Source organism: Panthera tigris, chromosome A2 (genome assembly GCF_018350195.1).
Source record: "Panthera tigris isolate Pti1 chromosome A2, P.tigris_Pti1_mat1.1, whole genome shotgun sequence".
NCBI lineage: Eukaryota > Metazoa > Chordata > Mammalia > Carnivora > Felidae > Panthera > Panthera tigris.
The window spans coordinates 28,766,596-28,782,726 of NC_056661.1; the positions used below are offsets into that span (position 1 = coordinate 28,766,596).

Here is a 16,131-nt window from a genome sequence, read left to right on the forward strand (position 1 = left end):
GCTGCCAGCGCAGCCCTAGCTCCCCAAGTCCCACAACCAGTGATTTTTATACCCCAGACACAGAGACCTTTCCACTCATCAAACCCCAATACCCACTCTTCCTTTCCTACTTCCTCTTTCCTGCCTTCCTTCTTCCTCTAGGCTCTTCCCTGCCTAAAATTAACCACCACCCACCACCACAACCAACTCCATGCCAGCCACATTCACAGCTGTGTCTCCAGGGCCTACCAGTGAGGTGCCTGGCACAGAGCTAGGTGCAGGATAAATGTGCAGAATAAACAGATGCTACTGAGGGCTTCTGCTGTTCCCTCTGCCCATCTGCTCTTTGCTCTTCCCCATTTCTCCTTCTCTGTCCCCTGCAGCACCCCTTTTCTCTCACTCACTCCTTATCAGTAACCAATAGCCTCATGGCTATTGCAGGTATCAGCTTTAGAGAGACACCTGCCATGTCCACGTGTCCATTGCCCTGGGGTTAGTCACCAGCAGGGTGATGACTGTTTCACTTTAACCCTGAGACACCTGGAATAGGCCTAGTCCTTTCCAGAAATAGAAAGAAGCCCTCACTGACAAGGGCAGGCCGCTTTTCAATCTGATATTTAATATATAGACGGAACCACAGATCAGGGACCTCTCAGCAGGCAACGTAAAGGCGAAAGCTTGACTATCTATCTCTCTCCCCACACAAAGAGTATCACTGTGCTGGCAAGATCAATTATCAAATTTGCGGGCACACTTGACATGTGATGGTCAACCTGGCTGTTCTAAGAAATCAAATGGCAAATCCTTTTATAAAATAGACACCTGCCTCAAGTTTAAATCGTGACTAAATGTGATATATTTTCATATGTTGTTTACTTTTATTACAAAAATAAGAGCTACTAGCCATCTATTGAACACTAGCTACCGAGTGCCTGACAACATGCTCCAAGCCTTAAAAACATCACCTTATTTAATCTTTATCATCACGTTATGAGGTACAAATGCTGATTATTCCTAGTTTACAGAAGAAACCAAGGGCTAAGTGCCCTAAGAGGGAAGGCTGGGATTTAAATCATAGGCCTCCAGACTACCACTCTCTATGGCTTCTTTGCTATGTTTTGCTATTTGGATCACTTTCTCGTCTGAGAAATCACAGACATGGACATTCCCAAAGAAACAGCCCCTTGGAAGATGACCTCAAAGGCTGAGATTTTTTTCATCGCAATGTAGACACCGAAAGGAAAGCAACCTGCTACATCTTATATTTCAAAGCATTTCTATCTTAAAAGAGATTCAAGAAAAAGATGTGGGAACAGAGCTTAGGGATGCTTATGAATGCAATTTCACAAACATTTTTTCAGTGTCTACTAGTGGTCAGGCATGTGCTGGAAGCTGAACAAGCAGACTGTTAGCTGGGAGAGCGCTGGGCGGGCGGTAGGGAGGGGGCAGGAGGGGTTGGGGAGAACATCTCTCATGATGACTGTTTATGAATGTTTAGTCGATAATTTATAAAAACGTTAGTTTAGTAACTAATTATGTAGAAAGCATCTTTCACACACACAAGAGGTAAGTTACCTGCTTTATTATCTACGAACTGAAAGGGCCAATGTGCCTTCTAAAACTAAAGTTTTATATAATTCAAACAACGCATGTGTATATTTCTGATACCCTAAGTTAGCTAGTGGGTTAGAATGTAACTTGTGCGAATGCAAACACAGTGTCAGATTTTGTTCTCAAGGGTCTAAAAGAAAAAAAGGGAAAAAAGCATGGGGAACCAAAACAAGACATTCCCAAAATAGAAAGGGAGCATATTGAAGCTGCATGTATATACAAATAAAGAGAGGAGCGCAGAAATATTTCCTAAAGCATTCCACCAAACGCTTCCAGGAATAGGAACAGGATGAGAACACCAAATAAAAGAAATCATGAACCTGAAAAGTCATATACAGTACTATGAGGCCTCCAGAATCCTGTCTCCTGGCAGAAACAAGAGGCTTTTGACACGAGGGCATGAGATGAAGACCATAGATCACTTTCCTCATTTATAAAATAAAGGAGTTAAATTAGATGGTTTTTAAGGTCCTTCCAGCCCTTACTCATTAGCTCCTTTAATCCATGTGGCCCCTGCACCTAAAGAGGATGGGCATATGAAGATGCTCAAAAAATATTTGCTTAATTAATAAAATAGTACGACCTTACCAATAAGAAGAGGGCCTTTACAACAATGGGTCCTGGACTATGGCCTACAAAAAACAAATTAGGAGGGAAACCTTATCTAAACAGCTTCACATCTAGTGCTCCTCCTAGCTGACTGATGGTAGAATGAAAATAACCCTGGACTAGGAAATGAATCGCTCGGGTCTAGTCTCATCTCTGACACAAACCAACCCTATGACCTTGGGTAAACTGCTTTAGCACCTGGTCCAGTTTCCTCATCTCTAAAAGAAAGGTATTATAAAGCTAAATATAGCTAACATTTGTGGAACTTTTACTATATGCCAGGAACTGTTCCAAGATCTTAAATTTAAATGATCTCAAAGGTTTTTGCAGCCCTAACATTTAGTCTCTGACTACAGAGGAAACATGGTATAATGGAAAAATTCCAAATTCTGTACTCAGAAACGTTGGGTTCCCTCACTCTGTTAGGTGGGGTCTTTTTCTTTTCTTTTTTAATTATTTTTAATGTTTATTTATTTTTGAGAGACAGAGCATTTGTGGGGGACGGGCAGAGAAGGAGGGAGACACGGAATCCAAAGTGGGCTCCAGGCTCTGAGCTGTGAGCACAGAACCCTACCTGGAAGTCAGACTCACAAACTAGGAGACCATGACCTGAGGCGAAGTCAGACACTTAACCAACTAAGCCACCCAGCACCACCACCCCCACCCCCAGCATCTCAAGTGCGGCCTTTTTCTAAGCAGAGACTATCAAGGAGACTGGGTCACAATCCCAGTACTTCTATTCACTAGCTGAGTTAATTTGGACAATTTGCTTAACTTTAATTGCTTTACTAAAACTTTTAGTTTTCTTATATGTGAAATGCATATAAAATGGTTATCTCATACAGCATTTGAGAGAATTAAACTATAATAACTAAAGGTAATAAATATAAATTACATTTTATTACTAGGTGTGTCATGTGGACAAATCATATTCTCAAGGTTTTTCCTCATCTACAGATGGCAGGTACGGTGTTACAAAAAGAAGTAATATGAACACTCTGTAAATTATCCAGTGTTAGCTGTGTTTGAAAGCATGCATATTCCCTAACACTTGGAAAAGCACATACAATACTCCCCTATCTAATACTTGTAACAGCATATACAATCAATGACGACGACACCTACAAAAGACATCTTTACTAGCTATATCTCTCCAGTACCCAACAACTGCTTTCCTAAACAATTCTCTCTAGTCCCAGCTCCAAGCAGGTGGACACAGAGGCTGCCAGCCAAGAACGCAGTGCCACCTGGAAGTTGTAGTTCCGAGTCAAAGGCGCAATCCACAGAAAGGCTGGAAGTGAGACTTCATCTCCCAGGAGACACCTCGCCGCACCACATGGCACGCTGGGAGATAGAGTACCAGCCCGCCGGGAAACAGGCGGCAGGACTCCAACTCCCAGACGCCTGCGCTACTCAGGCCGCCGGCAGTAACATGGAGCCTGAGAGGGAGAGTTCAGGCACACCCGGCTTAACAGGTGCGAGTAGGAGTCGCTTTCGGTAGTCCCAGGCCCAGCCTAGGTCAGGGCCTTTCTACAACAACCACTGAGCTCATTTTTCTGCTGGTCCCCGGCACATTTCTTGAGGGATCCGAAATAATAAAGCAGTAAATCTGCAAGTGGCAGACTTCCACAAGCAAGACCTCTCTTAGCTTTCGGCTCCAGCCAGCATCCTTGGGCCACTTCGGTAAAGATCTTTAAGCTCTTTTTTCCCAAATAAAGCACTGTGAGTGGCTGATCCAAGGTCATATAACAAAAGAATCTGATCCTAGAGAGTCGCCTCCAACTCCAGTTCCACTAACCAGCCTCCCCTCCCCCCTCCCCCCCCCCACACGTTTTAAATCCCCGCGTATTTTTGTATAAAAAACTACATTAATCCATAAAATAGTCCAAACGAGTCCTCATGAGTTCCCCCACCATAAAGCCAGTGCTTTGTGTTTTCAAAATGTCAAATGTAAGATTCCCTCCCAAAACACTACCTTCCCTCTACCTACATAGCTCCTTTCTTGGGCACGTGTTCAGCCCCCTCCCTTTGCGGATCCCAAAGCCGGGTGATTAACACAGTTTTGTTGGGGCAGCGATTTATGCTACTTGCCTATGACCTTGGAAAACCCTCAAAAAGCGGCTAGTGCCAATTACACCACCAGGTCTGGGTGCCAGGGTATCCCTGGAGCCGCTGGTGTGGCCCATGCCTTAGTTTACTCCTTTGTGCAGCGAATGAGGGGCGGGTTAGGGTTAGGGCTGTTGCTCAGAATGGGGCCTGAAAAGGTTCAAGGGGTAGGAGCGTCCTCCGGACAGACAACCTCCCCTGCCTCAAGGAGCTGTGCGAGCCAGACCCCATCCCACTGGACTGCGGGAGTAAGGACCAGACACGAGTGGAAACCCAGACCCGCACCCCAGAAACACTCTTCGACTGGGGCTTGCCCCCTGCCCCTACCTTCCAAGATCTTGGCAGCTGGGAAGTGAAAGGCAGAGGGAGGGAGCGCGGGGCAGAAGCGGCGCCTGGGCGTGTGCCCACTGGGGTGGCCACCTGAGGGACCCGGTAACCGGAGGGCAAAAAGTCTCCGGACTAGACGGAGCGGGAGGGGACTACAATTCCCAGACGGCACCGCGGCGAGGGCGGGACCTAAGATGGCCGCTAGTCTGGACAGACGCAAGGGCCAATAGGCGTAAAGTATGATCCTGAACTGGGCCAATCAGAAGCCATAATGTCAGTAACTCTGATTCAGGGGTAGGAAACGTTGTTTTCAAGACAGCAACTGAGGTGAGAATAGCTCTGGAAAGGGATTTTTGTCATAAACTGCACAAGCCTCCTTTTTCTCCAAGTGACAAATAAGACTCTTCAGGCTATTCTGCTTTTTTTCCCTCCTACTTCCTTTCTTCCTTTTAACTACCCCCCCCCCCCACTGGCTGGATTTACTTTCACTTCCTCTACTCACTCTGGATCGTTCTTGATTACTTAAGCCTTCTTTTCCTCATGTTTCTCTCGCCACACCGGCTCGCAGACCTTCACTTGATCCATCTTAAGACTACACTCCGCCTTCCCTGAAATCCTAACCAAAATTGTACCGCAAACTCCCTTGTCTCTTCCTTTCTACCATTTTTGTGCTGTTTTTCTTTTTAGCACTTTTCCTTACCAGTGCTGTGTGTAATTCATTTATCTTTTTTATCGTCTTGTCCCCTATAGTGGAAGATCTCACTAGATGACGATTTTTGTTCTGCTCACGGCAATATTTTTGGCACCTAGAAGTATATATAGTAGTAGGTACTCAGTAAATATACTTTGAATAATTGAATGAAATCTAGAGTAGTCTTTATTTTCTATTCTCCCTTTCTTTGGTGCAGATTTATTAAATCCATCTTGAACCACCATGGGACCCTTGTGCTTGCTCCCTTTTCTAATTCAAAATCATTCTCTCAATATAGTCTAGGATGTTGGAGAAATCACTGAGTCAGATGCAATTCCTAACTTCAAGATGTTCCTGGTCTAGAAGAGTATGAAAAGTAAAATGAATTTTGCGATAAATGCAATTGCAAATTGCAGAACAGCTAAATAATTGCATAAGGTCGTGCAGCTCATGTACAGGGACTAGAATCTTGTCCTTCAAACTCTCCATATTGCACACTATGCTCCTTATAACAACCTCCCTTATTCAGGACTGCCTACTTCCCTTCTCTTTCCTCCCATTTCTAGTGCCAAGGAAGAACATATGTTTGCCAGTCACCTTTTACATTTAAGGAAAAACAAAGAGCAATTACACTTGGACAAACACCCAGATATGTCCCTACTTTGCCTGGCACCATTTCCTTTTTTTTTTTTTTTTTTTTTTTTTTCCTCACTTGTTTCTTTGGCCTGCTTCATTACATGCAGGTGATTACACCAAGTCTTAGATCTCTCATCCTTTCTGATGTTTGAACCCCATGGAGAGTACCGAGGTGTCCTACAAAATGTCCTGGTGTGAAATACTGATGTCCTAGGAAGCTTGGCTCTCAGAGAATGTCACTGTGGATTATGGTCAATTTACAGGTCATCACACAAACACCATGGCCACATAGAATATTAGAGAATTGTGAATAACTAGATGAAATTGAAGATAATCACAGATGAACCAGAAATGTGATCAATATGTATAGAGACTAATTTTGTGTGTAGAAATTAAAACCCCTGTTCAGGCTTCCTAGCTTAATCTTCTGTCAGTTTGGGGTTGTTTGCTGTGATACAACAGTTCTTTCTAGCTTTTATGAGCACAGACTCAGCTCAGCAATACCAACCTTTCTCAGGCTGACTGGCATGAGAGATTTCAACACATGTGTCGGCAGCCAGACTAAATGTGGAAGGACTCATTGAACCATGTGAAAACGGAAAGCTCAACAACTAGACTCTTCTGAGAAAGTATCAACCTATTATCACTGCATCTTCTACTTAGCAATCAAAAGGCAAATGTCATGAATATACTCAGGATTTAAACAGTGGTATCTAATGATTATGAAACCATTGTTAGGCAGCCTAGTATGAACATATACGTACTATTTCAACTGTGAGCTATGCTGTTTGCTGGGCTCAAGGTCAGCCATGACCTTCAGCAATATATACATACATAAAGAGCATTAACACATGGCACTTGCCGTGGACCAAGGACATCAAAGTGCCAAGACAATCAGTGGGGATGACTGTCTGATCTGCAACTTGATTAACAATCGCCAGGAGATAGTATCTTAGCTTGAGTTCTCCCAGAAGTATATCCTGAGACAGGTATTCAAGTGCAAGTCAGTAATTGGAGGAAACACCAGTAGAATAGAAAAGTGAAATAGGGAAGGGAAGACAGACAAAAAAGCATGTTACTACAAAGGGTGATTGAGCTTAATTCTCCTGAGGAACTATACGAAACAATGTGAAACACATGCCATAGACTGAGCTATCCCACCAGAGGACAAAAGAACTATGTTGTTTAAATACTAACTCCCATCAGTCAGTAATTGGAGTCTGTTTTCAGAGGCAGTTAAGTCCCTGGTTCTTCGGGCATGCTATATGAGGAGGCAGAGTTGCCTCAATGTCCAGAGAAAGCCAGGCAGCCAGGTGCTGCCATTGAAGTCAGGCTGGTGTATCCTGAAATGGCAAGGGAATAGGGGGTACTGGCAGGGCACCAAGAGGATCTGCTACAGGTGGCTTTGTGTCACCATAAGCTCATATTGCTGACACTAGCAGAATAAGAATAATTCAAAACTTACATACCAAAAACAAAACAAAAAGCAATCTATCACCTTGTATATTTCATCACGTGAACAATTAATATAGACAGTACTTTCTAAATTCTCACTAACACAAACAAAAAACAAAATCTAGAGCAACAAAAGCCTCTTGCACTGGGAACTCTGGGACCTTGAGGCTTCAGTGGGACTGGGGTTTAGTGAAAGGGAAGGAAGGAGATTGAGAAAAGGGGGAAAGGGAATTGAAAGAAATATTCCTGAAGACAATATGTTATTCATTTTGCGATATTGCAGAAACACATATAAAGGGCTCAGGATCTTTGCAAAATTAACACTAAGTACACAGACTGTGGTCTTTAGACCAAGAAGACAGTTTTGTGACAGACCTCTATGCATGGTCCATTGTAGCACTTCTTCACAGCAAATAGCTTTACTTGAAGTTATAGTCACCATTTATTTGTCTTTCTGTTTATCATTGATCTCCTCCAAATAAAATGTAAGCTCCCTGAATGCATGAAATTTCCTTATGTCTTAATAGTAGACACTCAGTAAATACAAAGTAAATAGGGAAAGTGCTAGAAGGGTCCAACATTATACCAATCATCACACTGTGCCAAGCCATGAAGTAAAGAGACAAAAGTGACCCTACAATAACCTCCCATTATCACAAAGCTTGAGACCATCCTAACATGTGGAAAGCCTGGTGGTCACATACTCTTCCACTTAAGTCAAACACTCCTCCCAACAGCATCCTCTTCAAGCACACAGGACCCACAAGGAAATCCTTACCATGGAAATAGAATTTCAAAAGTAGAAAGGCATTCGAGGTCAAAGAGTTCAACTCTCTGCATAATTCATCTCAGCCATATGTTATAGGTCATAATCCAGAACTTGGGAGATATTTGGAAAAATCATCTCTAATAAGAAAATATTGTATTAGGAAAAAATGATGCATTGTTTCTGTAATACAAATCATACAAAGGTTGGGAAATTCAGCTGTACCCAGATGCTCACGTCTCCTTCACAAATTTCTCAGCCCATAATCATTTAGCTTTTTGGCTGTTATTGGAGAAATCTGGTTGTTAATAAGAACCATCTTGTGATGTGCTGAAAATTCTGTAAATTTTTTCCTTATCTTTTTTTTTACCCTCTCCTCTTATTTATCCCTTTGTTGTTCTGTGTTAAATATATTCCTTGGGTGGATTTGTTCATCAGATATTTAGAGATCGGTCTATTCCCTATAGTTAATGAACATATGCATGCTGTCTCCTTTTAACTATGCCTCATAAATAATCACACTTAATCCTTCTTACTGCCATCTTTTCCAATCATCTTCCAGTTACCTAGAACATAAGGTGCATAAAACTAAGCTCAGTGTCCAAGCTGTGATCTCACTAGGGTGGCTGAAAGATAAGCTCTGATTTTTCCTCACTCTCTTTCAAGAAATTATGCCTCTAAACACATTATGCCTAGTTTCACTGCAGCTTTAAAGGCATTCCATCATTCTTGGGGGGGGTGGGGGGTGGGGGAGAGGGAGGAACGCTTTTTAAAAGCATTTCCTAAAAATTAAAAAGTATATTTCTTTCATAGAGGACTTAGTGCAGGGTGGGATGCAGCTTCGGCTCAGTTTTTCATGTATGGAGGGTTCCTCTGGGCCAGCCACTGTGCAATGGGCTGGGATTCACCAGTGAATCAGACACAGACCCTGATATTGCACTGGAACAGAGACCATAAGCAAATAAACTAGTGAACAAATCTATGTGATGCTTTATATATTTTTTTCCAATATATGAAATTTATTGTCAAATTGGTTTCTATACAACACCCATGCTCATCCCAAAAGGTGCCCTCCTCAATACCCATCCCCCACCCTCCCCTCCCTCCCACCCCCCATCAACCCTCAGTTTGTTCTCAGTTTTTAACAGTCTCTTATGCTTTGGCTCTATGTGATGCTTTAGAAGTCGATGCCAGAATGAGTCAATTCTACCTATAGAGGAGGAGAAGGGGAGTTCTAGGCAGAGGTAACAGCATGTGGAAAGTGCCAGAGCTCAGACAAGGTAGAGTCATTGGTCCACAATCCAGAGTAGAAGTAAGGCAGTGGGGAAAGCAGCTGGAGGAGTCCCAAGAGCCAGTTCATGATGGTTTCACAAGCACACTTCTTAGTTTGCCAAAGAGCAACTGAGAGCCTTGTAACTATCAAACGAATTACTTAACTTTGAGGCAAATAGAAAAATGCATTCAACAAATATTTATTGAGCACCTACCAATGGCAGGCATTGTTCTAGTTATTAGGGGATGCAACAGTAAATAAGTCATAAAAAATCCCTGCCTTTATGGAACTTCCAGTAGAGAAGACCATACATTAGTACACAAATTTATAATATATGGTAGGATGATGAGAAATGCTAAGGAAAAAATGCAGAGTGGGGGGCTAGAAGATGATGGGTGATCTTCTGTTAGCTAGGATGGTCAGGAAGGCCCTTTGAAGAGATATCATTTGAACAAAGATCTCAGTGAAGCGTGGGGGCCTCAGTGAAGTGAGGAAGTCTATGGAAGAATGTTCCAGAGAGAGGGAACAGTATGTGCAAAGTCTTTAAGATAAGAACAGGCTTGACATGGTGGAAGAATAGCAAGGCAGTCCACGTGGCTGGAGAAGAGTCAATGAGAGGAAGAGCCATACAAGAGGAGGTAAAAGGTAATCAGAGGCCAGAGCATGTAGGCCACAGTAAACCTTAAGGGAAAATAATAAGCTATTCCATAACTGTACTTGCCAGATGGTGTATATAGTATGATCTATTTGTGTAATCATTAAAGGATTGTGTTACACATATAATTACCAAGGTCCATAATCACTCATCCAAAACTTTTGGGACAGGTGTGTTTTGGAAATTAATCTTACCGTTTTTAGAAAAGGTAAGATGTTGGGGCACCTGGGTGGCTCGGTCAGTTAAGGGTCAGACTTCAGCTCAGGTCATGATCTCACAGTTCGTGGGTTCAAGCCCCGCGCCAGGCTCTGTGCTGACAGCTCAGAACCTGGAGCCTGCTCCGGATTCTGTGTCTTTGTCTCTCTCTGCCCCTCCCCCGCTCACACTCTGTGTGTGTCTCTCTCTCTCTCAAAAAATGAATAAATGTTAAAAAAAAAGAAAGAAAAGGTAACATATGCCTACATTATATCTCTAGTGTCTACCACTCCTACAGCCGCCTTAGAACAGGACCCTGTCATCAAACATTGACATTTGTGCAACAAAACATACATGGGATAATCAAATGCTATAAATAGGCCAGACTTCTGGTTTTCAAAATTTTTGGATTTTGACATTGCAAATGAGAGATTGTGGACCTATACCTGCACCTCTGGTAGGAAATTGGGAGCATCAAAATAGTTGTGAACGATGGTTGGGGAAATGAGATGGCATGGCTGTGGCAAGAGTATCTTTTATTCGACTTTATACAGTTCTGAACTTCTGACCAATATTTTTTTTTTGCCATGTATTAGTTATGGCATTGAAATAACACTAGTTTAAATTAAAAAATAAAATAAATGTGGACTCTAATGATTCTATTCTTGTAGTCTTTGGGTGCTCAACAAGATGGACTGTATTAAGGGAAAATATTTTAAGCAAAAAAAGTAATGGAAAAGATTTTGAATGTGCATTACAAAATTGCTTCTGAGTTTGAATGCGTTAGTCATGACACTCAACTTTTTCTGTGTCCTCTGTATGCTTTTCAGATTTTCGTTTTTTTAAATATCTTTTGTGGATTGGAGAAAGTCATAGTATCGAGATGACTTTTTTAAGGAATAGGAAAATTCATTTCTAAAATTCAGTATAAAATATATTTTTTAAATTTATGGTAAATCACATTCCCTAATGTTCCAAAAACGTTCTTCTGTTTTCTTAGAGAACACGGTCCATTCTCTGGACTTATAGTTGTTTCTGTTTTGTTTCATTTTGTTTTTAAAACGAATCTGTGGGGTTTTTGTCTGTTTTGATAACAGGATGTCATGCTTGTGGTAAATACTTGCCTGAAAGAGATTTATAATGTGCAAGCCCCTAAAATATTTAGACATTCTAAAATTGTAATTTGCCAACCTCCCTATTTCCTACCACTCTCCCCCAACAAAAATTCGGAGAGATGTATTTAACAGATGCCGTGTTCTGTGGTGAATGTTATTGGCTATGTGGCTGAAAACTGTAATTAGCCATGCCTCACTGATTCATACATGAATCGTTTTGAGGTTTATTATTCCACCAGAATGTTAATGAACATGAATACAAAATACTCTGAGAGATTTTCTTTTTATCTTGGTAAAGTACATATGGTGAGGGAAAAATAATCGTTTAAAATAATTAATGAAAAACTACTTCATTTATAACTAGATCCTTGATTTTTTGAATAGTAAATAAGACTGTATAATTTATTGGAGCCTTGTGTCCAAAAAACAAACAGTAACACACTTCAATTAATAAACCTGCAGGACCCCTACCAGGTAAATTTTAATCAAACCCAGGAGTCCTAACTTTTCTGACCTTGTCTCTAGTTTCCAGCTAAGAATTAAGCTGACGAAGATGCTCCCGTGTGTTTGAAAACAGAATGGGCATGAAACCAACATTCACAGTTCAGGTGTCATTTATGAGTAGTGTTCTCTTATGAACCTAGTTGGAAATAAAAGTAATTTAGGGGAAATGATATTTCAGCACTGCCTTAATCTAGCAGGGATTTTCTTCATGAGAAAATTAAACCAAACACACACTGGAAGTATGACTTAACTGGGCCGGCTTCTGCATTTAGGGTCACCAAAGCATACTGTAAATGGAAATCAGATTGCTTTAGAATCCAAGAACAAACTCTACTTTTGACCTTTAGAAAGCTCATGATGTATATGCCCGCAAAATAAACAAAATAATTTCAAAGTAAATTCGTTGAGTGCACCTGACCTTTGAAACGGAGCAGATGATGTTAATCAGATTTGTACAACTTTAATCTAGCTCAGCTTCCATCTCTCCATGTAGTTTTTAAATATCATAAAGAAGAGTCTCACAACAGGGAATCTTTCAAATCGGAATAGATTTAGAAATGGAACAGAATGTATGACCTTGCCCCAAACAATGAAGTATAACTAGGACATGTAAGCAAGCAACCATTACGACTATAACCCAATATACATGCTCCTGAGGAAAAGTGATTTTTTTTCGAAATATTAACTTAAGCACATGGTAGGCAACTTCTCAATATTACAGTAAACTATGATTTGAGTCCTGATACAGTGGAAGGCACCTTGGAGGAAACTTTGAGTCGAATATGAGCTGCATATTATAAAAAGGTGGTCCATCTGACCACTGCATCTGTTTTTATCCAACCATAACATTTCTGCATTTTGGATCTTTGAATGTTTGAGCCATGGCCTTTTTTGAGTAGCCTGTTAAGTAACTCGGTAGACACATGCTTTCCTCCCCAGCATCACCTCCTTTGGGTAACCAACCCTTACCCCATCCCACAGTAATCCTTCTCATTCTGAGTGGCTCTGATGGAGCTGACCACATTGGTTCCTTCCACCAAAAGGTAAGGTGATGGGCGCGGCGTGGGGGGTGCAGAGGGTGGTTCACAGAAAACAAGCTGGACATAAGCACTCCAAGCCACTCGGCCACATGATTGGTTCAGGGATGGGCACACGCCCCAAGCTGAGCCATTCTTTTCAGGTGTTCTGTGAGAGAGACTGAAGGAGGTGGTCCCTCCTCTTCTATGATAACAAGCTATAATGATAGCTCTGTGGGGCTGCTGGCTACCCTGCCCACCTAGGAATTGGGTCAAACAGGGGCAAGCAGAGCTGAGAGATGAAAAGAGGAAAAGTCCCAGCAGTCATTGCACTACAGAATCCAATTTTGCCTAAAGCCACCCCTTAGATTTGCCAGTTCAATGAGTCTTTTCTCATTTAAGTTCCTTTGAATTAGGGTTTTGTTACTTGCAGCCAAAAGAGTCATGGCTAATTCATAAAGTTCAGTGGACAGATACACTCTTAAGCTATCCAGAATAGGAAAGCGAAATGAAAGGGCTTATTCAGTTGTAACTTAGGGATTCTCAGAACTAGAGCCACACTGGCCTCTGCTCTACCCGGCACCAAAACTATGCATGAAGCATACTCCAGTCACTTGAGGATCTGGAGATGCTTAGCCTGGAAAAGAGAAGGCAGGATATGCCTGCTGGCTCAACCCTGGGAAGGTCTATTTTGTGAAAAAGGGGTAGGATGCGTTCTGTAGAGTTAAAACTCAGACCAACAAGTGCTTGTCATTCAGAGAAATATCCTACACAACGTGATGGATAACTTTTCTAACAATGAAAGCCATCCTAGTAGGCATCCTGTGACCCTCTCCCAACAACATCACTTTTGCTGAGTGAGAGGTTAGATGAAATGACATCTGAGATGCCATCCAACTCTGTGATTCCTTGATTCAGTCAAAGTACGGTCACGATGATGATATTTGTAATTTATCATAAATCACCCCAACCTTTCAACAAATCACAAATCAATACAAATCAATCATACAAAAGGAGACACAGAGGATGGAGGTGTCAGAAAAGATTTCCTAGAGCAGATACCACTTGCACTGCTGAACGCAACTTGGTCTATACCACACCATGTGTAACAACACTGCATTCGATTCTAATTCTTTTTCTTATGTGTGTGTGCGTGTGTGTGTGTGTGTGTGTATGTGTGTGTGTGTTTGAGAGAGAAAGCACGAGCAGGAGGAGAGAGGGGAACAGAGGATCCAAGGGAGGCTCCATGCTGACAGCAGAAAGCCCAATGTGGGGGCTCAAATTCATGAACCGCGAAATCATGACCTGAGCTGAAGTCAGACGCTTAATCAACTGAGGCACCCCTCAATTCTAGCTCTTTAAAAAAACTATTTTCTCTTTAATATCTTTAAATAACGTCTTTAAAAATATGTAAATACATATATAATGACAATATAATAAAGTGTACTATAAGCAAATAAACATTTTATGCCCCTTGAGTGCTTTTATAGGTATGTAGCTAGTAAGCATTAACACAGCAGTGTATACCAGATGCTCTCAGCCAATGAATGCGAGTCCTCCATTATTGCACACCATCATTCACCTCTGCATTGAGAGTGTTCTATACAACAGTTGACCCTTGAACCACGCAGGGGTGAGGTGCACCAACCCCCTGTACAGTAAAAAATCCAGGTAAACCTGTCTTCCCCAAAACGTAACGACTAATAACCTACTGTTGACTGGAAGTCTTACCAATAACACAAACAAGCAATTAAACCACATTTTGTATGTTCTGTGTTATATATACTGTATTCCTACAATAAACCAAGCTAGAGAAAAGAAAATGTTATTAAGAGAACCCTAAGGATGAGAAAATACATTTACAGTACTGTACGGTATTTATCTAGAAAAAATCTGTAAGTGGACCCATGCCGTTCAAATTTACGTTGTTCGAGGGTCAAGTGCACATGTTTTTGCTTCTCTTTCTGCCATCATTTTGAGTACTGGCAATTTATTTTGTGTCCTCAAAAGCATTTTTGACACGCAGTGCTTAACAATGCATAACGAAGTGACAGCACCATGTTAGACACCAAACTGCAACTTTTACAGAAGTTCAGGGTGCCTTCAAGAAGTGTTTGAGAAGATGGAGTCGGGCAAACGGAGACTGAAAGATCTCTTTTGGAGTTATGAAGGGCAGCATACACACCACTGCAGCCAGGGAGAAACAACAAAAATTGTACGGAAGCTACTTGGAAGAAATTATTGTCAGAAGGCACGCCGTGATATAGAGAGTTTTACAGACAGCAGAAGCGTAGTTGCCATGTAAAGGACTTGGAATGCATCTCCGTGGAGATGGTGGTAAGAAGATCCAGGATAGGGCTGTTCACAGGAGCACTTCCAGTTTTAGGAATGGAACACTCCATCCATCTCCTGCCTTCTCTCTAAACAGACTTTGTGAGCACTGGTGTCCAAGAGGGATAGGCATTCAAGACTGAGACAACATGCAAGAAAAGGAAAAGAATTGTAAAACAAGGCATTTTAGAGAACTGTAAATAGTTTTATGTTACTAGAGAGGAAGTAAAAAAAAAAAAAAAAGAGAGAGAGAGAAACTGGAAATGTAGGCAAAAGCCATATAGGGAAAGTGCTGATGAAACATTCTGTACATGTCGGGCTTGACCTGTTAAGCAATGGGGAGCAAATGATTGATGTTAGCAGGCAAGTGATATAATCAAATTTGAATTTTAGAGAAAAATCTCTCTAGAAGCACTGTGTAGGCTTGATTGGAACTGGATATAACTCCAAGAAGGAGATCAGCAAGGAGATCACTGTTAGCAATCAGATCACTTTTTCTGGCCTATCAAATTACTAAATTAAGATATAAGCAGTAGCAAGAGTCGTCATAGTAGTAATACACATCCCCATGGTATGATAAATGAGTAAATTTCCCCAAAAGTATTTGCAATATGTAAATCAAATTGAGCTTTTGAAAGGTCAATACAGGAAGGAGTTCATGCCTTTTGACCCAGTGATCCTATTTCCAGGAATCTGCAGTAAGAGAATAGAGAGGTAGACCAGTTCAGTGATACTCCTTCCCACAGCCTTGTTTCCAAAAAATTAGAAACCATTTTAATGTTCAACAAAAAAAGGAATGGTCAAATAAATGAAATACGCCACTGCCATTTAAAATGTTTCTAAAAATATTCAGTGACATGGA

General features: G+C 41.5%; 1 protein-coding gene across 3 annotated transcripts in view; it reads right to left on the reverse strand.

The window, feature by feature from the left end:
• The window catches only part of FHIT (fragile histidine triad diadenosine triphosphatase), a 1,407,272-nt gene extending 1,402,511 nt beyond the window's left edge, over positions 1 to 4,761 (reverse strand). For all 3 annotated transcript variants that reach the window (XM_042979314.1, XM_042979313.1, XM_042979310.1), the window contains exon 1: positions 4,633 to 4,761. The gene's annotated coding sequence lies outside the window, so the exon portion shown is untranslated. The remainder of the gene's footprint in view (positions 1 to 4,632) is intronic.
• Positions 4,762 to 16,131: the final 11,370 nt, after the last annotated feature.